The sequence below is a fragment of the Mobula birostris genome, chromosome 11, assembly GCF_030028105.1.
Source record: "Mobula birostris isolate sMobBir1 chromosome 11, sMobBir1.hap1, whole genome shotgun sequence".
Taxonomy (NCBI): domain Eukaryota; kingdom Metazoa; phylum Chordata; class Chondrichthyes; order Myliobatiformes; family Myliobatidae; genus Mobula; species Mobula birostris.
Genome location: NC_092380.1, coordinates 95,572,780 through 95,598,140, shown reverse-complemented (window position 1 = coordinate 95,598,140; position 25,361 = coordinate 95,572,780). Strand labels below are relative to the sequence as shown.

Genomic DNA, 25,361 nt, shown 5'->3' with positions numbered 1-25,361 from the left:
TGCACAAATTCGTTTAGGTGCATGGCAATTTGTAAAATGCTGGACATTTTCATTCTCTGTTTTTTAATCTGAACTATTTCTCTTACCCCTGAAATATCCTGAAATAAAAACAGAAAATGCAGACAGTATGCAATTTCATTACCTTGGCCACCAAACACCTCTGAGTTATACCTGTCTTTTTGCTGTCTATGTGGCACGGCCTTTATTCTAGCACGTTCTGCTGCTATAGTGATGACTGCGTTAGAACTGCCTCTAGCGCTCATGCAGAATTTGTTAATTTGATTACTTTTGCCACCAAATTCCATGTCTTCAAGCCAAGCCACAGGTCAGGAAGCACCTGAAGAGAGAGAAACACTGTTTCTCAATGTTTCATGCAACATGGTCTTTCATCGGAAGATCCTGAAATATTTTCCTGCAGGATCTTAAAACTGATATTAAAATAAATGTTATCTTAACTGCTGATAAAATCAAAGGTTTTCTAGATTGCACACATATTAATTACTTATATATACCCAATGTGCTGATGCTATTATCACACCAATAGCTTAACTTAGAAGTTTGAGGAGATTTGGTATATCACCAACGACTCCAGCAAATTTCTGTGGATGTACCGCGGAGAGCATTCTGACTGGTTGCAGAGGCTCCAAAGCATAGGATCAAAAAAAAAAGCTGCAGGGTGTTGTCAACTCAGTCAGCTTCGTTATGGGCACTACCCTCCCCACTGTCAGACATCTTCAGAAGGTGGTGCTTTGCTTCAAGAAGGTAACATCCATCACTAAGTACCGTCACCATTCAAGACAAGCCCTCTTCTCATTATCATCGCGAAGGAGGAGAACCAGAATGCTGAGGACACACACTCAATGTTCTAGGAACAGTTTCTTCCCCTCTACTGTCATGTTTCTGAATGGTCCATGAACCCATGAACACTACCTCACTATTTTGTTTTCCTTTTATGCAATTCATTTATATTTTATATATTTCTTATTGTAACTTATAATATTATTTTGATCTATTGCAGTGTGCTGCAAAACAACAAAATTTACAGCATAACAAACCCGATTCTGATGGAGCCAACCATCACCATGAAATGCTTCTGACTTAAGGAAATAGGTTTGTTGATAGGGAAGATTATTAATGGGAGACATCCAAACAAGAGCCTCCTTTTGAACACTGGAAATGAAGAATTATCACAGTAAAGGTCAAAGCTTTACTTTGTTGCAGTTCATACACATCTACAGGTGTATGTGAAAGGCTTACGAATTAACACAAGTATAAGTACTATAGATCTGTAAAACCCAAATTCCATTCATTTAGAAACCTTATTGAGTTTTATGATTCTTAGAAAATAATGAGGAATCAGATGGCACAGTAGGAGAGAGCCTGACATTTTATTTTGGGAAAGTAGCAACTTAATGATATCTTAAAGTCCTCTGTGAACAGCAGAGGACTATGGCATTGTCATCACCGTGGCAATGCAGGAGACATGGATGTCCATCTGCATGTAGCAAGATCTCACAAATGACATTTGACCAAATCTGGTTTAGTGATGTTGAATTTTCAGTTACAACATGAAATGAGTATTAATCCAATCTTCTTGCTCTCCCACTTTCACTCCACTCTAGTGTATTATTTCATACACGTTACAGGTACACCCATCTCCTGCTGTCTATATTTTTCTTACATCATCATCTGTCCATTTACTACAAATGTTCAGACACCTCCTGCCGTGTCTCCCTTTGATGCTTTCTATCCTGGCATCTCTTTAACATGTGCTTCAGTCTTATTCAAATGTCTCTCCTCTTCCTTTGAAAAGAGAGCACAGAAGAATAAGGACACGAAGCGAACTAGAAATGAATCTCTGACCATCAATTGGATAACTTCTACTAATGAGGCTGCCCCTGACATGGCTGCACTATCCAAATGCATTGCCAATGAAAAGAAAAGTTCAAAGTTCATGGTAAATTTTATTATCAAAGTACATACATGTCACCAAACACAACGCAAGATTCATTTTCCTGCGGGCATACTCAGCAAATCTATAGAATAATAACTGTAACGGGATCAATGAAGGATTAACCAGAGGCAACAAACTGTGCAAATACGAACATAAATAAATAGCAAGAAATAACAGGAACACGAGGTGACAAAATAAAGAGTCCTTAAAGTGAGATCATTGGTTGGGGGAACATCTCAATGAGCATTGATAAGATCGGAATCTGTGACAGAAGTCTAATTCAACGAGTCAAATGGCAATCAACATCCATTCATTGGAATCAGACACATTAGTGATTGAAAGGTTGTTGTGCTATCTCTGCTTGAAAATAAGTAAATCATTGTTGTGTGGAAAACACACAAAGCACTGTGTGGGAGGCATGAATCTATTTTCTGTCTGTCTGTATTGTATTTTATGTTGCACGTTTATTACGGGTAATTTGTCTTGTGGGTTGGGGTGTGAAAGAAGCAAATGAGTATAGTTACGTATTCTCACCTTGAATGAGTTTAGTTTAGTTGAGAGGGAGTGAACTGGAGGAATGATATTTTTTGGTGGATCACTTAGTTGCACTTAATTATGCTAATTTGAATACTATTATTTCTTATTTCACTATATCACTAATTTAGTTTCGTTAGATATTATTGCCATAAGGTCATTCGTCTTTGCTGGTTTTGAAATAAAGGATCGAGCATACTTTTTTTGAGTTGGAGCTCAGTTATTTGGAAGTGTGTCACTTAGTGTCAACTCCTGTTCTCAGTACCTCAGAGGTTTTGGTTTGTTTTCAAGTAACCACTGTATCCTGGAGGAACTCAGCAAGTCAGACAGCATCTAAGGAGAGGGATAAACAGTCTGGCAAAGACTGGAAAGGAAGGGGGAAGAAGCCAGCATAAGAAGTTGGTAATGGGGAAGGATTTAAGCTGGCAGGTGATAGGTGAAATCAGGTGAGGGGGAAGGTGGGTGGGTGGGAGATGAAGTAAAAAGCTGGAAGATGATAGGTGGAAGAGGTAAAAGGCTGAAGAAGAAGAAATCTGTTAGAAGAGGAGAGTGGACCATGGGGGAACGGGAAGGAGAAGGAGCATCAGACAAGGTGATGGGTTGATGAGGAGAAGAGAAGGGGGAATGGGGAATGGAGAAAGAGAAAAGGGGGAGGAGAGAATTTATTGGAAGTTAGAGAAATTGATGTTCATGCCAACAGGTTGGAGGCTAACCAGGCAGAATATAAGGTATTGCTCCTCCATTATGAGTGTGGAGTCATTGAGGAAATACAGGAAGCTATGAACTGCCACGTTAAATTGGGAATGGGGAGTCGTATTGAGATAGTGGCCACTGGAAAATCCCACTTTTTGTGGCAGATGGAGTGAAGATGTCTGACAAAGCAATTCCCCCAATCTACGCCGGGTTTCACTGATTTAGAGGAGTCCGCACCTGAGCACCGTATAGCTTGTGATGTAATAATATATCATGCAAAGATGAGCATTAATCATCAGAAAATCAAAGAAAATCTGCAGATTCTGGAAAACTGATGTAAAATCAGAAAATGATATAAAAAGATCAGCAGGTCAGAGGGCATCTATAGAAAGAGAAATCAATGTAATTTTAAGATTGTAAGCCTATCATCAGATCTGGATAAGAGCAATATAATAGTTTTAAATAAATGGGAAAGAGAGTTGCCTTTACCTTTTAAGTTTAAACTAGTTTTCTCACTTTTCCAGTTCTGATGAAGGATCTATAACATGAATAGATAACCTGAAATTTTAAAAAAGCACAGAAAATGCTGTTTCAGATATAATCCCTATTGGATTATTGTTTTGTTATTAGTATTATCAAAAGGTGAAGAGAAAAACTTTGTTTAGCATGCCATTTGTACAAATCATTTCATTACAACAGTGTGTTCAGATAGTATAAGGTAAGACAATAATGAAATGCAGAATAAAGTTTTACAGTTACGGGGAAAGTGCAGCACAGGCAGAGAATAAGGTGCAAAGCCATAGCGAGGTAGATGGTGTGGTCAAGGGAACATCTTATTGTACTGGGAAACTGTTCAATAGTCTTGTAACAGAGGCATACAAATTGCCCTTGAGGCTGGTGGTTTGTGCTTTTAGATCTTGATATCTGCTGCCTGATGGGAGAAGACAGAAAAGAGAACGCCCGGGTGAGTGGGCTCATTGAATATGTTGGATGCTTTACCAAGGCAGCAAGAAGAGTAAAATGTCCACAGAAGGGGGACATATTTCCATGATGTGCTGAGCAATGCCCACAACTCTCTGCAGGCTCTTGCAGTCTTGGGCAAAGCTGTTGCCATAACAAGATACGATGCATCCAGATATAATGTCTTCTATGGTGCATTAATAAAAATTAGAGAGGGTCCAAGGAACATGCCAAATTCCTTTAGCCTCCTGATAAGTTAGATGTGTTAGTGCACTTTCTAGGCCCTGGCAAAACTGCAAAACACCTACATCTGGTTCTGGGATCCTGGGTCAGTGGCTCCTGGGACCAGATGTCCTTGTGAGCAGGAGGTTGGCGGGTTGGTGGGCCCGGAGTTCAAGGCCTGAATTTCAGGGTCCGCTTATTGGCTAGTCCAGGATTGATACCGAAGATCAAAGCCCGAAGGTCAACTGCAAGTCCAGAGATCAAAGCCTGATGGCTGAAGCCTAAAGACTCGAGATTGGAAACAAGAGGCCCAGAGGCCTATCCTGGGGTTGGGGGAGTGTGTGTGTGTGTGTGTGTGTGTGTGTGTGTGTATGTGTGTGTGAGAGAGAGATTGTGTGGTTGTTGAGAGGGAAAAAGAGGGCTGTTTTGTGGTTGTTGTTTTGTTGCTTGTTGTGTTGTGTTTTTGTGTGTTCTACAAACCATTGCGGGCATGCAATGTGAGCATCAGAATGTTGTGGTGACATTGGCGGATTGTCTCCAACACTTAGGTTGTTAATGCAGAAGACGCATTTCACTGTATGTTTCTATGTACACGTAATAAATAAATGAATCTGAATTCTGAATGTGAATGTTGACTCAGTTTCTCTTGTCACAGTGGCCTGCTTACTATTTTCAGCCTTTTCTGTTTTTTTTCTTTCTCCCAGTATACTACTACTGAGAACAGTGGCAGTCAAAAAAAAAACATTTAGCAGGATCATAGAACAATACATGTAGTTCATTTTGAGAAGCTTGTGAAGAATCTGAGTACTCCTCCATTGGGGAACAGATACTGACTATTGACAACCTTTAGAATACAATGAATCCATAAACCTGCATGTAGCTTTCATGCAGCCCCCATTTAAAAGATCGTGATAGTTGGTAGTTCTGTGATAGACAGTGAGAAAGGTCAGAGGGAAATTAAACAAAAGACATTAGCTAGTGTGGGGAAGCCTTGAGTGCAACAATGTCATTGTTCAGACGGAATACGTGACCAAATGCATTTCAAGGTTAGACAAGATTCATGGGAAGTCTGGGAATGATCAAATGAGCATGCGAGCCTTGCACAGCATGTACAGAGAGAAAGAAAACGTTTCTTACTGCAAATAATATTTTTGAAGTAGATTATCATAATTAAAATGCAGTGGCACTGAACACAACCACATAGCATCTACTAATGGAACAAAAACAGAACAGATGGAGCCACACAGCAGGCTAGAAAGTATGTGTGGAAGAGAAATAAGAGATAACGCTTGAGGTTGAAGATCTTTCATTAGAACTTTTATCAAAGTGAAAAATGGCTGATCAGAGCTGTGCTACTAATGTGATCACTTCAGGGATAAATCATTTGCCCAACAGGAAAAGACAGCGAAGGAGCCTGCATAACATTGAAGCCAATTTGGATACAGTAGAATGAAAAAAAAAGATAGAAAGATTATAGATGCAAAAAATCTGAAAGGAAAACAGAAAATGTTTTCAGCAGGTTAGGCATCATCACTGAGAAGAGAAACAGAAATAACTTTTCAATATTTCTTTTTCCGAAAATGCAGTCTTCGTTAATGAGTGTCTTGAGGATTTTATGTTTTCATTCCAGAGTAAAAGTATAAGTATATTGTATCAAAAGAACTAGACTTGTGGAATTAATTCTAATTAAGTAGAATGTTCTGCATCAATACCACTAGCGGAGGTGGAGGGAAGGGTTAAGAAATCCTGAACAAGGTGCAGAAAAGCAATCAGTAGAAGCCAATATAACAACAGCATCGGATTGCTGTATTATTGGCAAAGATACTTGCAGAAAGGAAATTCTGACATTTACTTCTGATAACAAGTAGTTAGTATTGATACATAATCCAGCAAAATGCTGAAGGTACAAGATTAGATTTGCCAAGAGTCGTAGCTGGCTACATGGACCTACTGACAATTTGAGGAATATACAGTATTTAGAGTCCTAGCAGAGAATATGGAAATCAAACACTGCAGGTGTTGGATAAATAGTTTAAATCTCCAGTTCGCTCTAACCCTGCCCCATGCACTGTTATAATGAAGTCTGAGGAAGCTTCAGCCAGTTTTATATTCACTAAAATGTCAGATAGAAGATGATTTTGGTAAGCTAGAGATGAATGGATATGTGAAATTGATTAAGAGTGACGGTCATCTTCATAGGTGGTAGGCTGGTTGAGTAAAAATGACTCTCAAGCAGATAGTTAATTAGATTTATAACAGACAAAGGTTAGCATCACTTGTCAAATGTACATCAAAATATTGAACTATACGATGAAATTTGCATTGCTTTGCATCAACGACCAACGCAGTCCAAGTGTCACTGTGCTGGCAAGTGTCACCATGCTTCCAGTGCCAACTTGACATGCTTACAACATACTAACCCTAACACGTATCTCGTTGGAACGTAGAAGGAAACCCGAGCACCTGGAGGAAACCCACAAAGTTATGGAGAGAAGGTACAAACAGCAATGGGAATCAAATCCTGATTGATGAATGCCGGTCCTTTAAAGAGACTGTCCTATCCGCTGTGCTACCACGCTGATGAAGCTAAGTACATTTACTGTCCATCTCATGAGGTTTACAAAGACCTGACAGGATACAAGTCCTTTACACAGATGGCCATTGATATAGGCTCGATTTTATGAAAACAAAACCAGAGGACATTACTACACCTTAAATGCAAAAATATCTATACTCTTATACCAATTAATAGATGTACTTTACTGAAAATTATTCAGTTGACAATTGATACACTAGTGCAAGCAGACACCATTTCCAGATTGTATACACTGGCATTAATTCTTCTATAATTCTGTCAATACAGGGCCAATATATGGAGTTTCAGTCCACAGTCCGTGTAATGTTGACTTACATTATCACAAGCTGAAGCCATTTGTAAAGTCAGAGCAACACAATTCATTTCAGAACTCAGATGCTCTTTGGGTATTATCCATTCTACCTTGAGTCACACCTTAACCAAAATTCTAAATTTTATTTAGATTTAGCTTACTAAAATAGTCAGACCCAGGATATTACTTGAAGGGATAACTAACATTTTTTAATGAAGCATAATGATTTTATAAGACAGACCGGCTCTGTGCAACAGGCCATAAGGAGAAAAGTGCTGCAAGGGCCCTTCAGTAATGTGGTGATTGGAGGTGGCAGGTATGCTCCTAACTATGTCACGATGGTAATTCATACAAAATGCTGGAGGAACACAGCAGGTCAGGCAGCATCTGTGGAAAAGAGTTAACAGTTTACGTTTCAGGCCGAGACCCTTCATCGGGACACCACGTGCTGGTGAAGGGTCTCAGTCTGAAACATCAACTGTTTACCTGCCCTGTTGAGTTCCTCCGGCATGCTGTGCTTGTTGTTTAGATTTGCCGCATCAGCAGAATTTCTCGCCTGTGTGTCAGTATGGTAATTGTTGTCTTATCTGGAGAAAGGAATACTTTAGGCATGATATCTCCAGACTTGGTCTAACAGCAGGAATCTGTAATATAAGCAGGAATTGATCATACTGGGACAGTGAGGATGAATGGATGACCATTTGCCTTTTTGTCTTGGGTTGATTATAAAACCTCGCATTATAAAGACACCAAAGACCATTTAATCCAGGTCTCCTAAGTGTGAAATCAGATGGAAGACCAGAGTTTGGTTAATCATTAGTGAAAAACACACAAAAAAAAGAGTGAATGTGAGAAAAAGCTGGGCAGGACACAAGCTGTGATCCTGAAAATGGAATGATGGGACAACCAACATAAAATAAGGAAAAGAACACATGAAGTTATGTTAATAAGGCAATACTGGATGAATATCGACAGTTTTAAGAACCAGTCTCCCTTTAAGCAAAAAGAAATTGGGAATGTTGACACCTAGCTGAAGCTAGAAGATATAATGGGCATGCATCATATTGAAATATAGAAACATAGAAATCTACAGCACATTACAGGCCATTGGCACACAATGTTGTGCCGACCATGTCACCTACTCTAGAGACCTCCTAAAATTTCCCTACTGCATAGTCCTCCATTGTTCTAAGCTCCATGTAGCTACCTACCCAAGAGCCTCTTAAAAGACCCTATTGTATGCACCTCTACCACCGTCGCTGGCAGTGCATTCCATACACCCACCACTCTCTGTGTGAAAAAATACTGAAATTTATTTATTTATTTATTTATTGGAATACAGCTCAGAATAGGCCCTTCTAGCCCTTTGAGACATGCTGCCCAGCAATCCTCCGATTTAATCCTAGCCTAATCATGGGACAATTTACAATGTCCAATTAATCTACCCACTGGTTCATTTTGGACTGTGGGAGGAAACTGGAGCACCTGGAGGAAACCCACATGGTCAAGGGGAGAACATGCAAAATCCATACAGACTGCAATGGGAATCGAACCCAAGTCACCCGTATTGTAAAGAGCTGAGGTAACTACTACATTACCTTGCCACTCCACGGAGGTGAAATTCAGCTTGGGTGAATGTGTTTGCCTGATTAATTCCTTGAGACATAGCATGCTCATCTGTATCATTTATGCTAAGAGCTGGGAACAGATAATATCAGATTCACACTTCATTGCTTGAAATATTGGCAGAGTGCTTAAGTACAGAGAAGTTAATCCTTTCCACTCACAACTATTTCATTCTGCTACCAGAGAAGGGAGTTTTAATTATGAAAATAGGGATGAACTTTGACAAAATCTGTTAGTTTTAACAATAGGCTTTGTTTATAATTTGCAAATGGAAAAAGAACAAAAATCACAATGTTTAAGATTTCTTTGGGAATATGTTTGGAATGGTTGTTTATTGAGCCCGACGAAGACAGGGAACCTGTGTGGGAGAGTTTTTAAAGTGGAAAAGCCATTGCACTGGGACAGTTCCACTCTCTCCACCTCAGAAGTCCAGGTTCAGTGGAACGAATATTCACAACTGAGGTCTTCCTTGGTTGTAAAGGACCATAAGTTCTTCTGTGCCTCGTCATGCCCTTCGCTCTCCACGATGCTTTGCAGAATCTCCTTCCTGACTGTTGGATCTCACAATAAATCTCATCCATCCAGTATGCCTGCCAGAGGTGACTTCTTTGTATTCTAGGTCAGGCATGTCCCTATCTCACTTCTACAAGTCTGTGGTGGCCAGAGCTATCATGTTTGCTGTTGTGCGCTGGGGCAGCAGGCTGAGGGTAGCAGACACAAACAGAATCAACAAACTCATTCGTAAGGCCAGTGATGTTGTAGGGATGGAACTGGACTCTCTCACGGTGGTGTCTGAAAAGAAGATGCTGTCTAAGTTGCATGCCATCTTGGTCAATGTCTCCCATCCACTACATAACGTACTGGGTGGGCACAGGAGTACATTCAGCCAGAGACTCATTCCTCCGAGATGCAGCACTGGGCGTCATAGGAAGTCATTCCTGCCTGTGGCCATCAAACTTTACAACTCCTCCCTTGGAGGGTCAGACACCCTGAGCCAATAGGCTGGTCCTGGACTTATTTCATAATTTACTGGCATAATTTACATGTTACTATTTAACTATTTATTACTATTTTCTATTACTATTCTATTACTATTACTATTTCTATTACTATTTATTATTTATGGTGCAACTGTAACGAAAACCAATTTCCCCCGGGATCAATAAAGTAAGACTATGACTATGTATGTCAAAGCAATGTATTGGGATGTGACCACTGGCACATGTAAACTGCTACATGGAGTGCGCATACGCCGATCGTGCATGCAGCCAGTTACAGCTTTCCGACTAGTTTTCTTACTTTTTTCTTCTTACTTTTTTAACTTACGTTATTTGTTGTATTTTTTTCACGGTAACACATTGAAGCTGCACCCTCTCTAACATGCTGGTAGAGAGAGTTTTATTTGGGTTTTTAGCGCTGGAAATAGTTACAGTCGGACACGTCTCATTAGCGGGGCGGCAGTATGGTCCCATTGTTTATTCCAGGGACCAGCTGATTGCACTTATGCCGACGGGTTTAATGAACAGAGTGGCGGACACCCCGGCTGAAATCTGGAGGAAAACACACGGAGGATGCAGAGGGGGATCAAAAAGTCGAGGAAAGAGGACCGGGTTGAGACGACAGAGACTTATGGAGAAGAGGAGTTCCCCACTTGGACTGCACGTGGACATACCCGACCGAAACTTTTCCATGGAGGGCTTCCAGACTGTTCGGGCTGACCGGATGTGCACTGAGAGCGGTAAGTGTAAAGGAGTTGGGGGCTTGCTGTTCTGGATTAACAACAGATGGTGCAATCCTGGTCATATTACGATCGAGGAACGTGTTTGTAGCCCGGATATTGAACTTTTTGCTGTTGGACTCCGGCCATATTCCACCGAGATACAACACTGGGCGTCACGGGAGTGGCCATCGAACTTTGCAGCTCCTCCTGTGGAGGGTCAGACACCCTGAGCCAATAGGCTGGTCCTGGACTTGTTTCCATCTGGCATAGTTTGCATATTGTTGTTTGATTGTTTTGTGGTTTTTGTATTTCTATATTTATGCTCTATTCTTGGTTGGTGCAGCTGTAACGAAACTCAATTTCCCTCGGGATCAATAAAGTATGTCTATGTCTATGTCTATGTCTATGGAGCCATAGGTTAGAACAAAGTGTCCAGTCAGGACTAAAGGCAAGTGAGCTTCCCTGGAATAGATGTGACAAGCTCCTCCATCAGAATTGCTACCCCTCCCTAGACACCCCACACATCCCATGTTAGGAATATATTGGGTTATTTCTGGAATTAAGTTCAACAATGAATATTATTTTAACTTTGAAGCTTAAATTAAGGGAAGTGTTGCTAACTAAATAAAATTAATTATTTTCTGTTTGAGAAGCTTGTATCCTTGTCCATGAAAGACAGAAAGCCTGCATTGAGTGGTGCTTATGGCGCAGCGAGGAATATTGCACTGGGTACAAGGTTGAAAAGAGGTACAGCAAGCCGTGGAAATGCATTGTTAGTGTGTACAGCAGAACAGGACTCAGGCGTGCATAGTTAGTTCACAAAAACATAATGAGAAATGTTTAATGTGGCTTGAGAAAGAGAGATAGAGGTAACAGTTTTAATCATCAAAGCAATGCTACCTAACTTTGAAACAATCAGATTAATGTCAAAACATATGGCTAAATGAAGACAAATTAACATTGGGTTTAAAGGAAGATATTAAGCTTCCCCTGTGAAAAATATGGCAAAATACTTATTCTGCACTCTGGTATTTCAGTAACATTTTGTTAAAGCTAATTGTGGTCAAGTGTTGTAGCCATGACTCCATATATTGCTGCTTTTGTTGCTCATAATCCTGTGGAATATTTTACCTATTTCTATTATATTCCTTGACTTTATCATTTCATATATCCTATTGCCTTCCTGGTTGCCATCTGGACATCTTTACAAATCCCTCACATTCTCTTTTGTGATTGTCTCCACCATTGCTTTATGATTTTCTATATTTTGACTTACTCGTGAAAGTATATCCTTTGAAATTGAACAGTATTTTTCCTGAGTCCATCAATCTTATTATTAAATATTATCTGCCATGGGCATACATCAGTCAACATTTTTTCTAGTTTCATTATCTATGCAATGCTTCCTAATTTTGAAACAATCAGATTAATGTCAAAACATATGGATAAATGAAGACAAATTAACATTGAGTTTAAAGGGGGATATTAAACTTTGCTTGGGAACAATTGAGGATTGAGAATAATAATTAGTCTGATATGGATTTCCTTTCCCTTTGCCTCCAGCACTTTGTTCACTTCTTCTTCCGATGGATCAAACAATTAAGGTCTGAGATGAACAATGGATGTATTTTTGAATGGTGCTTCACACATTACAAATGTGTAAGAGTGGATGCTGGAGTCAATGACAACAATAATAATTCTTTGCTCAGCTGGACACCAATATTGCATCCTGATACAGTCAAACAACAGGTAATTCAGGTCCAGCAGTAAAGACTACTTGAGATGTTGGAAGGCAGCACAGATTGCATTGTGTGCTAATGTGAATAGATTAAAGAAGATTACAGTGAGTATGGGATATTCTCCCTCAAAGTGAGAGAAAATGGCATAGCTGTTAAAGATGAAGGATGATAACAAGTAAACAATGGTTCTGATTAAGATTAAGCTAAAATGATGCTGAGACACATTACTAGTGATGTAACCTGGAGTCATCGGGTCTTTCAGGCCTTCCAACATCAGACAATCTCACACAGGCCATGGCTTGTGTCCCAGCGGCATTGGTCCATGGGTCACACCTCTTGATCCATGGCTTTCTGGAGGCTCACTCAGCAGCCTCTGTGACAGTCCTGATGGTTCTTTTTTTTACAGCCCCTGTAAAGCCAAAGAGAGAATAGGTTCTGGACAGCAAGCAACCAGCAAAATCTCTACACCCTGCCCCTATAGGCTCACATCATGCCCTCCACCCCTGTGTCTGGCACTGCTCTACCAGCTCCTGGTATTTGGCTTTCTTACACTCAAGCACCTCCTCAATCTGATCCTCTCAAGGTACTGTCAGTTCTGCCATGCCCACCTGCTTCGAGGTTTCTGACAGAATGACCATGTCAGGCCTCGGATGATAATGCAACGAAGTCAGGGGAATTTAATTGCTTGCCAAGATCGACTTACAGTTCAATGAAATGGACTATGCAGGTCTTTCTGTGGTTGAAGTTTGATCTAATCCTAATCGTACTTTAGGTAGAGTTCATTGAAGCTAGTCATCAATGTGGGTCGAGTTGCAGTCAGACTGGGTGGAAGATTCTGTGATAAGAGAGACCCATATATTGAGAAAGAGATTTTTCAAAGAATATTCTGGAATAACAATCTTTGCCTTCTGTGTTTGCTTATATTTTCTGTCTTTCTATCATAACCATTTAAAATTATTTTTAACTAGTTCAGCTGCTGGCTGGTTCACTTTGTTAGCTTCCCCTGTGAAAAATATGGCAAAATACTTATTCTGCACTCTGGTATTTCAGTAACATTTTGTTAAAGCTAATTGTGGTCAACTGTTGTAGCCATGACTCCATATATTGCTGCTTTTGTTGCTCATAGTCCTGTGGAATATTTTACCTATTTCTATTATATTCCTTGACTTTATCATTTCATATATCCTATTGCCTTCCTGGTTGCCATCTGGACATCTTTACAAATCCCTCACATTCTCTTTTGTGATTGTCTCCACCATTGCTTTATGATTTTCTATATTTTGACTTACTCGTGAAAGTATATCCTTTGAAATTGAACAGTATTTTTCCTGAGTCCATCAATCTTATTATTAAATATTATCTGCCATGGGCATACATCAGTCAACATTTTTTCTAGTTTCATTATCTATGCAATGCTTCCTAATTTTGAAACAATCAGATTAATGTCAAAACATATGGATAAATGAAGACAAATTAACATTGAGTTTAAAGGGGGATATTAAACTTTGCTTGGGAACAATTGAGGATTGAGAATAATAATTAGTCTGATATGGATTTCCTTTCTCTTTGCCTCCAGCAAAGGGAAAGGAAACTTTATATATATATGTTAACTTTATTTATATGGAGGCTGTGGTCTTCTTACTGTCTTCAATTTCTTAGAGCTCATAATGTTGTGATCATTGTTAATTACTGGGTGACTTACATATTTCATTTATCTGCACCAGTTGATAAATGAATATAATGTTACCTGTATGTGCACAATAACCTCAAGAATATAGTGCATCAGAGATAAATGTGATTCTAGTTTGTGAACTAAGACACCTTGCATTGTACTGGTGCCGAGTATTCAGCCTTCTCCAGCTATTTTACATCAGCTCTTTACAGTTTGCACTGGAACACAAAACGTATTTAGCCCTGTGATTTGTAATCTGGTGAAATAACATTTTGAACTATGGTTACTAAACCACAGTGAACTGAAACACAAGAGCTATTTCTCAGCAAATAAAATTGATTGATCACACTTACAGAAAACATAATCAGTCAGCCAACCTTCATTTTATATAAAATGAAAGAGACTTGAAATTCAAGATGTTTTTCAGTAAGCTAAGCTTCCAAGGAATGCAGAGTTCCCCAAGGAATTGATGCCACAGTGATGCTAAGGAGGAGTCAGATGTACTGTCCCTAAAGAAATACTGCTCAAAATACCTGAGAATCTTTACTTGCAGTAGTGCCCAATGGAACTGGCAGCAAAATAGAAGAGTTGACAGACTGAAGGAAAGCTGTCAAAAGAACATTGTCTTCCATATATCCTAGTTACTATAAGACTGAATTACATGCCAAAAGGTAACTCCTCAGCGTATATTGCTCTTGTACATTTTAAGTAAATCAAGAGATATGAGCTCAGCATATCACAGGGACCAACATCCCCTCTACAGATTCTCCCTATACCACTCCCTGCCTCAGTAAAGTAACCAGCATAATCAAAGACGCCACACACCCTGGACATCCACTCTTCTACCCTCTCCCAATGAGAGAAGGTACAAAAGCCTAAATGCATATACCACCAGGCTTAAGGACAGCTTCTATCACACTGATATCACCTCTTGAACAGACTTCTTGTTTAATAAAGTGAAGTCTTGGCCTCACAATCTACCTTGTTATGATCTTACACTTTTATCTTTTACCAGCATTGCACATTTTCAGTAGCTTTAAGTTTATTCTGCATTGTTATTGTTTTCCCTTATTCCGACTGGTTTGATCTGTATGACAATATCCACAACAAGCTTTTCACTCTATCTTGGTACATTTGTCAATACTAAACCAATACCAATACAATAAGGGGTTACTGCAAAGAAATGGTGCTGAGGCAAAGGTCAGCCATTTTTATAATGAGTAATGGAGCAGACTGAGTGGTGACATTCTGCTCTCTTTCTCAGGTAGCTCAATGTTCCACATCCTGCAATTCATTTTATACACCATCAAACTTAAAAACTTGGTGTGTGCAGTGTAAGCACAACACAAAATCAGGAGGGACAACAGAATACAAAATGCCCAGCATGTCAGGCAGCATCTGTAAAGGGAAGAACAGGGTCAATATTTCAAGTTGTTAATATTTTTGTGGTCCCCACTTTTCACTCCAGTTTTCTGAAAACTTGCTCCTTGTGTACGAGGTTGTTTCCCTTGAAGAGAATTCACCAGCACATTTACGGAAAACAGGATGGAAAGGGAAAGTGCAAACAGCAGGAATTCTACAGATGCTGGAAATTCAAGCAACACACATAAAAGGAAATTCAAGCAACACACAAAAAAGACAAAGGGTCTCGGCCTGAAATGTCGACTGCACCTCTTCCTAGAGATGCTGCCTGGCCTGCTGCGTTCACCAGCAACTTTTATGTGTGTTGCTGGAAAGGGAAAGTGATTAGTTGGTCTTTCAGGTCAGTTTTGACTCTCTGCAGAAGCCGGACAGCTAGGCCCATTTCCCTGTAGCCTTGCATTTTCTTACTTCTAAGCACAAATCAGTTTTTCTGGATCTTTAAATTCAAATCCAGCGGTCAAGGAGGGCATTTAGTTAATGTGCCATATCTGCAATAATAAGGTGACAGTGTGGAAGTGTCTAAGTTCTCTAACAAAAATAAAAGTCTGATTCATCAATGTATCTTATGGTATAAAATGAGTCATGCTTAACTCTCTGGCATCAATGTGACTTCAGGCCCATAACAGTTGGTTTGACCTTTAACAACTGCTAGAAATGGCTGAGAGAATAACTGAATATTCCAACTTCTAAGACGAAGTAAGAAAAGTAGGAATCAATTGCATTGAATGAAGGAATATCTAAGGCCCATCACCCAGTCTAGTTAAAACTTCAATGTACTTATCTAACATCTATGACACTCGAACAATCATATCATTCAGTCAGTGCTAAACTCCATTTTTACAGTGCCTTCAAAAAGTATTCAGCCCCCAACTCTTTGTTCACATAAGTGAGTATTACAACCAAGGGTTTTGATCAATTTTACTGATAATTTTTATTTGTGAATCACATGCTCCTCTTTTTCACAGTAGAGCCCCAAAAAAGGGAAAACTGTAAAGCATGAAAAACTAAATATTCAAACACTGAAATGTCAGCAGTTCAAAAGTATTCACCCCACGCTTTGCTTAGTACTCACCACTCACAGCTATTGCAGCCAGTATACTTTTTGAATAAATCTATTAGCTTTGCACAACATGATAGAGCAAGATTTGTCCATTCCTCCTTGCAAAATTGCTCAAGCTGTGCCAGGTTAGTTGGAGAGTAGCAGTAGACAGCAGTCTCAAGGTTTTGCCAGCGATGTTCAATCAAGTTAAGGTCAGGACTCTGACTGAGCCACTTAGGACATCAATTTTCTTCATTTGAAACCACTCCATGGTTACTCTGGAAGTGTGCTTCGGGTCGTTGTCCTGCTGAAAGATGAACTTCCTTTCCAGTTTAAGTTTTCTGGCAGAGACTAGCAGGTTTTTATCCAGGATCTCTCTGTTATTAGCACATTCATCTTCCCATCAATCCTGACCAGATTTCCAGTCCTTGCTGCTGAAAAGTATCCCCATAGCATGATACTAACTCCACAATACTTGACAGTAGAGATTTTTGGTAGTGTTTTTTTGGGGCTCAACTGTGAGTAAAGGAACATGTGATTCAGAAGTAAAAAATCTTAGTTAAATCGACCATGATCCCTGGTTTTAATATTCATTTATGTGGACAAGGGGTTAGGGGCTGAATACTTTTTCAGGGTTTATGATACAGATCTGCCAGGGATAGTACACAGTTAACATGGATTTACTCTAGGAGTCTTTAATCTTCACTCAGAACTTTATGAGCTTTAATGACATTAGATCATATGTGGGCAAGTTTACCAGTTGCTGTCATTCCTCAATTGATGAATCAGAGTTCCTGTCTCTTGAATACCCCCTGGACATTGCACCAAGGGAAGCAACAGCTTAGAAATTACTGTGGATGAAAGATTTCAAACGATCTGATCAAGAAGCTTGGCAGATCTGTTGCAAATTGAGCTGAACAAATTTTGAATGATACATCTGCTTGACTGGACCAACAGCAGGCGATGTGAGGACCAATAAGAAGGAATTAGAATTGGAATTGGTTTACTGTTGTCATATATACCAAGATACAGTGATCATACAGATCAAATAATTGCACGGTGCATTGAGTAGAACAAGGTAAAACAATAGCAGAATGCAGAGGGGGTGCAGAAAGTGCAGAATTATAATGAGGTAGACTGTGAGCTCAAGAATCCATCTTACTGTTCTAGGGAACCATTCAGTAGTCTTATAACAGCAGTGGAGAAGCTGTCCTTGAAACTAGTGGTAAATGCTTTTCAGACGTTCGTATCTTCTGCCCAATGGGACGGGGAGAAGTGCGAATGTCTAGGGTCCCTGGGGTCTTTGAATTTATTGATTTTTTTTTTGTTTTTTAGGTATTGGTTTGCTTCTTTGATTTTTTTTAATTATGAGAGGGTTATCCTATTTGATATAATTCCCATCAATCTACCTGTCACTAACGTATCTGTCTACTTCCTGGTTGATAGGAGTTGAAGTTGCCAGCCTGTCTGCAAAATAAGGACACCCCTTTAGCTTACTCAGTGACACTACAACAAGGTAACTAGGATAAATTCCGAACTGGCAGCTTGAAGCTGGCAATGGATGCTGTCGTATCCTGTCATAGTCTGTAACATCATAGCCGAGCATTTCGTTCTCTCCACCACTACCATCGTGCCAGGAGACTAATAACAAGATGGCATGGCAGCATAGCGGTTAGAGTAATGCTGCTAAGGTGCCAGTGACCTCAGTTCAATTCTGCCACTGTTGGTAAGGTGTTTGTACATTCTCTCCATGACCAAGTGGGTTTCATCCAGGCATTCTAGTTTCCGTTAACATTCCAAAGACCTATGGGTTAGTAGTAGGTTAAATGGCCACATGGGTGTTATTAGGTGGCATTGGCTTGTTGCACTGAAAAGGTCTGTAACAGTGCTGCATCTCTAAATGGAAATAAATTTTAAAAATAAATAAAGAGGTTCAACAAGAAGTGGAGAAAAACATGTCAGAAGCATCACAGGACACATCTAGAATGAAAAAAAAACATAGAATAGTACAGCACAGTACAGGCCCTTCAGCCCACAATGTTGTGCCGACCCTCAAACCTGCCTCCCATATAAGCCCCCACCTTAAATTCCTCCATATACCTGTCTAATAGTCTCTTAAACTTCACTAGTGTATCTGCCTCCACCACTGACTCAGGCAGTGCATTCCACACACCAACCACTCTCTGAGTAAAAAACCTTCCTCTAATATCCCCCTTGAACTTCCCACCCCTTACCTTAAAGTCATGTCCTCTTGTATTGAGCAGTGGTGCCCTGGGGAAGAGGCGTTGGCTATCCACCCTATCTATACCTCTTATTATCTGGTACACCTCTATCATGTCCCCTCTCATCCTCCTTCTCTCCAAAGAGTAAAGCCCTAGCTCCCTTAATCTCTAATCATAATGCATACTCTCTAAACCAGGCAGCATCCTGATAAATCTCCTCTGTACCCTTTCCAAAGCTTCCACATCCTTCCTATAGTGAGGTGACCAGAACTGGACGCAGTACTCCAAGTGTAGCCTCCCCAGAGTTATATAGAGCTGCATCATTACATCGCGACTCTTAAACTCTATCCCTCGACTTATGAAAGCTAACACTGCATAAGCTTTCTTAACTAACCTATCCACCTGTGAGGCAACTTACAGGGATCTGTGGACATTTACCCCCAGATCCCTCTGCTCCTCCACACTACCAAGTATCCTGCCATTTACTTTGTACTCTGCCTTGGAGTTTGTCCTTCCAAAGTGTACCACCTCACATTTCTCCGGGTTGAACTCCATCTGCCACTTCTCAACCCACTTCAGCATCCTATCAATGTCTCTCTGCAATCTTTGACAATACTCTACACTACCAACACCACCAACCTTTGTGTCGTCTGCAAACTTACCAACCCACCCTTCTACCCCCACATCCAGGTCATTAATAAAAATCACGAAAAGTAGAGGTCCCAGAACAGATCCTTGTGGGACACCACTAGTCACAATCCTCCAATCTGAATGTACTCCCTCCACCACCACCCTCTGCCTTCTGCAGGCAAGCCAATTCTGAATCCACCTGGCCAAACTTACCTGGATCCCATGCCTTCTAACTTTCTGAATAAGCCTACTGTGTGGAACCTCTGATAAAACTACAACATGAGATTTCATGTGTACTAAGTGAGCTTAGCAGAATTAATGGCCCCTAACGGCAACTCCTTTGCTCGCATCTTCGGAAACAGCTCTATTTCCACCTTTAATATCCTTATTTTTCTCTTTCAGGGTTCTTTTGAAGACCCTGACCTGGAGTTACACGCAGGCATCGGTTCTTTGCAAGAATGGGACCCGTTCTTGGGGTTCCATGACTGGCCAAGGGTTTGGCCTGAGAGTCCAGCTCGTGTTCGGAAGCCTAAGATCTCGGGGCTCTGGAGATGGGCAGATCGAGGGTCAGTGTCACAGCAGGAGACTTATGTGTCATTGGGGAGGCCGCAAAATCTTTCGCTGTGGGCTCAAAGGCCCGAGGTCTTGGCGATCTTCGGACACAGAGCTCGAAAAAAGTGACCAGCGGGTTGTTGTTATGTCTCCCGCTTGCTGTGAAAATGGGGGGACACCTCCCTCTTCCTTATTAGGGAGAGAGAGAACCTGTGGATTGTTGAATGTCAGATGAAATGCGAAGCCTTTGGTGTAACTTTGGTCTGTGTCTTTGTTATTGCTCAGCACACGCTTAGGCACAGTGACGGTACCAAAGTGCTTTCTTTTGCTGGTGGGGAGAGGGGGGATCGCTGCTTGCTGCCACTTATGTGCAGGAGGGGGGAGCTGGGGAGGGACTTTGGGGTTCTCACGTTTAACCGTCGTTCATTCTTTGGTGCGCTTCTCTGTTTTCATGGATGTTTGCGAAGAAAGAGTAAACATTGTATAGTTGTATACATTTTGTATACATTTCTCTGACATGAAATTGGACCTTTGAACCTTTGACCTTTAAACTAATCAATGGCAGTAACATGTGAGAACCCAAACCAAGTCATAACATGACCAAAATGCATCAGATTAAAACGCTACAGTTCTGCCACAGCCAAATGCCAATGATGGCAAACAGTTAAGGAATCAAGTGGGGAGGGGGAGGTACAGGAACATATTCATTTTATTGATCTTTAAATACATCGTAACATTAAGAAAGACAAGTGAACATTTTCAAACAGAAATTATATTCTCATTCCCTTAATTTATTTGTGGGCCATTTGTTTCGGATTAAAAGACCTACCTGTGTTTTGTGTGTGTTATCCATTTCTCTTGTATTTTTATTATTATTATTAATTTATCCTCTGATTTAACCTTCATTTTTTTTGTACACAGCGAGGTGACATTAGTCTTTTCCCTTTGGACTCTGAGTCTATTGTATAATTGAAATGAAGAAGAGGATTTTAGTGAGAAGCCTTGTATTAAAGTCCCTGCTTTGTAAATAGCCACCTTATCCCCACATACTGTGTATGAATTTAGTAAAGCCTTCCTTCAGTGCACTAGGTTTCCCATATCTCTGCACTTTACCATTGTGAACAATGAAGCATCTTATTCATAACGATGCTTTATTTTATCTGCACTGATGTTAGAAACCAGACCTTCAGTATTCTAGCTCTGCTCCACCCATTTGTTATAAATACTCCTTGATAAATAGCCCTCCACCTCTTCACTTCACACTTTGCACATTTTCTTCTCTCTGTAAAACCTTCCTTAAAACCTTATTTTCTGACCATATCTAAATTTCCCTATTCATTTGCCTTTATTAATTCTTGTGTCACCTTGTTTTGCCTTCTCCATCATCCAGGCCTGGTGGTAGTGATGGAGAAAGGGAATTACTGGGCAGTGATGTTAAAGACTATAACAAAATACAACTGCATGGATAGCCAACTTGGAGCTGTTCTCTTCTGAATCCCATTCCACAGAGAGAAATGGCATTTCTTACTCCCCAGTGGTAAGTGTTGGAATACGAGAGTTGGGAGAGCAGGGCTCAGGGGTGAAGCAACTCTGCATGAAAAGGTGTACTCGCTCCACTAAATCATGGAATATTTTTTAATTCAATATGCATGTCAAGTGCTTTATTAATGGAGCCTAAACTAAAGGTGCGGGGGCAGGATTCTTGTTATTCAAGTGAACCTACCCTCAGGGAAAAATGAACACAGAGACGTGTAATTTTGCATACTTTCGGAAGAGTGATTAATGTCAATTGAGAGAAATGGCACAGTTGCAACAGGAGTGCAGAACGTCCATAGAGAAAGGCTGAAGGAGCACGTGCTGAGAGAGGCTGTAAAGCTTTATGCAGCCGGGCAAGGGTTTGGTGTGAAAGGCCCACAATATAGGGATCTTCTGCTGCTGGAGAGGAAGGGGCCAGTTGGGGGAGGAATCCCCTCAATTATTGTAGTCGTATACCACCCTAGGGAGCCACATAGGTGACAGCAGTGCTACTGACTGATGTTTAGGAATGTATAGAGCAGTACTGAAAGCTTTGAGTGTAACGGATGAAAAGGCATTGCACGGTTTAGTCTTGTAATTATCTTTATTATTAATAAAGAATATTTTATTAAAAGGAGTGTAAGAATAGATGGACCTAGCCATCAATTTCCATAAATCCTTGAGTGTATTTAAGAATATGGGCTTGTGAACTTCATTAGTGGATGAACAGAGTACAGAAGAGGGAAGTTATGTTGACTGCTTTATAAAGCAGTAGATGGGCACTAGGAGTATTAGTTCAATTCTGTACGTCACACTTTGTGAAAGGATTAAGGAGGGTGCAGAAGAGATTTAATTGAATAGCTCCACGGATGAAAGACTTCAGCTGCAATATCAGACAATGGAATCTAAAGTTATTCTCTTTGTAAGAAAGAATATTGATAGGTGTTTTGATATCAGGAGTACAAAATCATAACTGGTTCAGAAAAAAAGTGACAGAGAATAGTAATTGCTATTAGTTACTAACTAAGGGAGAGTAATTCAGAATGACAGGAAGACGATTCAGTGGAGATGTAGGGAGACACTCTTTTATGAAGTCAGTGATTATAATCTGGAACTCACAACCTGTAAAGATGGTGGAAGCAGTGTCAAACCATGCTTTTCAAAAGGAATTGGGCAGGTATTGAGGAAACTATGTAGTCACGAGTGCGATGGGTCACATGGCCTTCTTTCAAGAGGTGATAATCCTAAGATTCTATTATAATTTAGCACAGGGGTAGGCAACCTTAAGCACAAATGATTTTCTAGCATGCACTATTCATTAATTTGGGGCCAAGCATAACTAGATATATTTAAATGGATAATTCCCATATTTCAAATTTTTTATGGCATTTATCTGGCTCGCTGTCCAGTCATTAATATGCGATCTGGCCCACAGAGGCAAAAAGGTTGCCGACCCCTGGTTTGAAAAGAAATGTTCAGAAAGAAGATAAGGTGTTTAATGAATCTTAATAACCAACTAAAAAGATTTTTTAAAAATCAAAGTGAGAAAAAAATAAGAAATTTACTCTTAGTACAATTTGTACTGCTCCCAGCAATTCAACTTGTACTAAATGCAAAATAGGGATCTGTTTTATACTTTGCTCAATTTTCTTTTCAACTGATAAGAGACCAATTTTACCAATTTCAGCCCCAAGTGCATTTAACGTTGAATTTGAATAAACTTAATTTGAGAGAAGAGGATTAAGGAGACACTCAATTGTGTTGAAATGATCAATGTTCTGATAATTATATTCATATCAGAACATTCACTACAGTAACAAAGCAGTTAGCAAGACACTATTACAGCTCAGGGCATCGAAATCGGAGTTCAGTTCTGATGCCATCTGAAAGAAGTTTGTAGGTCCTTCCAGTGAGCACACGGGTGCTCTGGTTTCCTTATACATTTCAAAATATCTAGCAATTGGTAGCTTAACTGGTTATTATAAATTGCCCTGGATTAGGTGCTGTATTTCTAAATAAAATATGTGGAAATAAAAGGAAAATTCATCATCTGGTAAGGATAGATATTGCTGCAAATGAAACCATTGTAATGGGTTACGTGTTATAGATGAGGCCGGTTTCGTAAGAGAAAGGATCCCGTAAGAAATCGATACTAGAATCCATTAATAAATATAGAATGAGATTTACGGAAACACTACAAATGAGTAGTATTGGAAATCTTAGTTGTAAAGAAATGACACCACAGAAAACGATCCTTTAAGCTTTTGTAAAAATCCTGGAAGTCCATGAAACTTGTCTCCGCAATTACAGTTTTCCTTAATGTAGTTGAAAAGAATCTGCTAATATCCATTGACTCATTGATTGATTCTTGTGGATAAACTTTCTGCTTGGGAAGTGCTGGAGGGAATGGAAACATTATACTGGAGATTGTAACAATCAAGAAAAGTTGTAGTATATATACTTTCACCTTTCTATGCACTCACCTACTGTACTAATAGTTGCCAGACTTTCGAGTGTTATCAGCAATAAATTAAATTCTATACTGTGAAGCCGCTCCTCTCTCAAACCCTGTGTAGGACTGTATTCATGTGCAGCTCATCAACCAAGCCTCTATCGACGTATGAGATAGTCTGTGGGTCAGGAGACACAAATCTTCCTTCTGTGTCATTTATTTCCAAATTTAACTTATTTTTACATATATTGTTTCATTTGTTTTTTTTTCTGTTATTATGTTATGTTGTTCTGAATTGGTCTCCAAGTGCGAATGTCAGGACCTTACAGCTGTTCATATACTTTGCTGATGATTTATATTTGTAATCTGGATGAAACAAAAATGTGAACATACAGAAATAATGTGACACAATATCCGTGCAGCCAGATTGCAATACATGGGGGTACATTAAACTTCCAATTTGAACAAGAAACAATCTGTTCCTTCTTTGTGGCAAATACCATCAGACCCTTGCCTTCTGTTGTCATCCTTGCTTAACCATTGAGGTTATTACAGTATATATTTCCTTCTTATTCATATCAAGATGTTACAGCATTATGATTTACCAGTCAGTGCAATCTTACCGGAAGTATTTTTTTTCCTTTCAGCATTACTATCCGTGAGCTGCAGAGACGTGGCCCATTGACCTGTTGAAGGAGGCAGACGCTGCCTGATTTTACTCCCCGCCAAAGTCATAGGACTGGCAGAGAAATGGGAACCTCATACAACTCTGTCGACTTCATGTCATGCTACATATGCAGCCTCAGAGCTCTGGCTGTGTAATGGTTAAGTGACCTGACTCGCAGCCAGAATTTGTGAGCATTGATCCAGAGGAATGATTTCATATCCCATCATGACAAATGCAACCATAAAAGCATAATGGAAGATTTAAATTCATGTAACTAAATTAATCTGGAATTGCTTTTAAAAAACTTTAGTTTTAGGAATGGTAACCATTAAATTGTCATAAAAATCCATCTGGTTCTCTAATAATCATTAGGGAAGGCAATCTGCTAATCTTATCACATCTGGTCTATATTTAACTCGAGAACAAACAACGTGGTTGGCTTTTAACTGCCTTCCAAGTTCCGGTCTAATTAAGATTGGACAATAAACATTGGCATTGCTAGCCATGTCTATGAATGAATAAATAGACACGATCATCTAGAAACAGAGACGCAGATCTACAATGTAAATTCAATATAAGGCACGTGTTATGTTGAAACATTAATTTTATCATATGAGTTATGTATAATTTCTGTTAATATGTTTATGTTAACTCCTGTTTGTAATCAACTTTACTGCTTCTATAAAAGCTAATTTTTCATGACATTTAATTTTTATTGTATTTATTGTTATACAACACGGATTAGCCTCTTCCGGCCTTTCAAGCAATGCTGCCCAGCAATGCCCAAATTTAATCCCATCCTAATCAGGAGTCAATTTACAATGACCAATTAAACTTCTAACCAGTATGTCTTT

General features: G+C 39.8%; 1 long non-coding RNA gene across 1 annotated transcript; it reads right to left on the bottom strand.

Annotated features, from left to right (window-relative positions):
• Nucleotides 1-148: 148 nt before the first annotated feature.
• LOC140205556 (uncharacterized) lies at nucleotides 149-24,547 on the bottom strand. Its single transcript, XR_011887875.1, has 3 exons — nucleotides 24,464-24,547; nucleotides 12,577-12,745; nucleotides 149-337 (listed from the first exon to the last, which is right to left on the bottom strand). It is a non-coding gene; the product is annotated as an uncharacterized lncRNA (long non-coding RNA).
• Nucleotides 24,548-25,361: the final 814 nt, after the last annotated feature.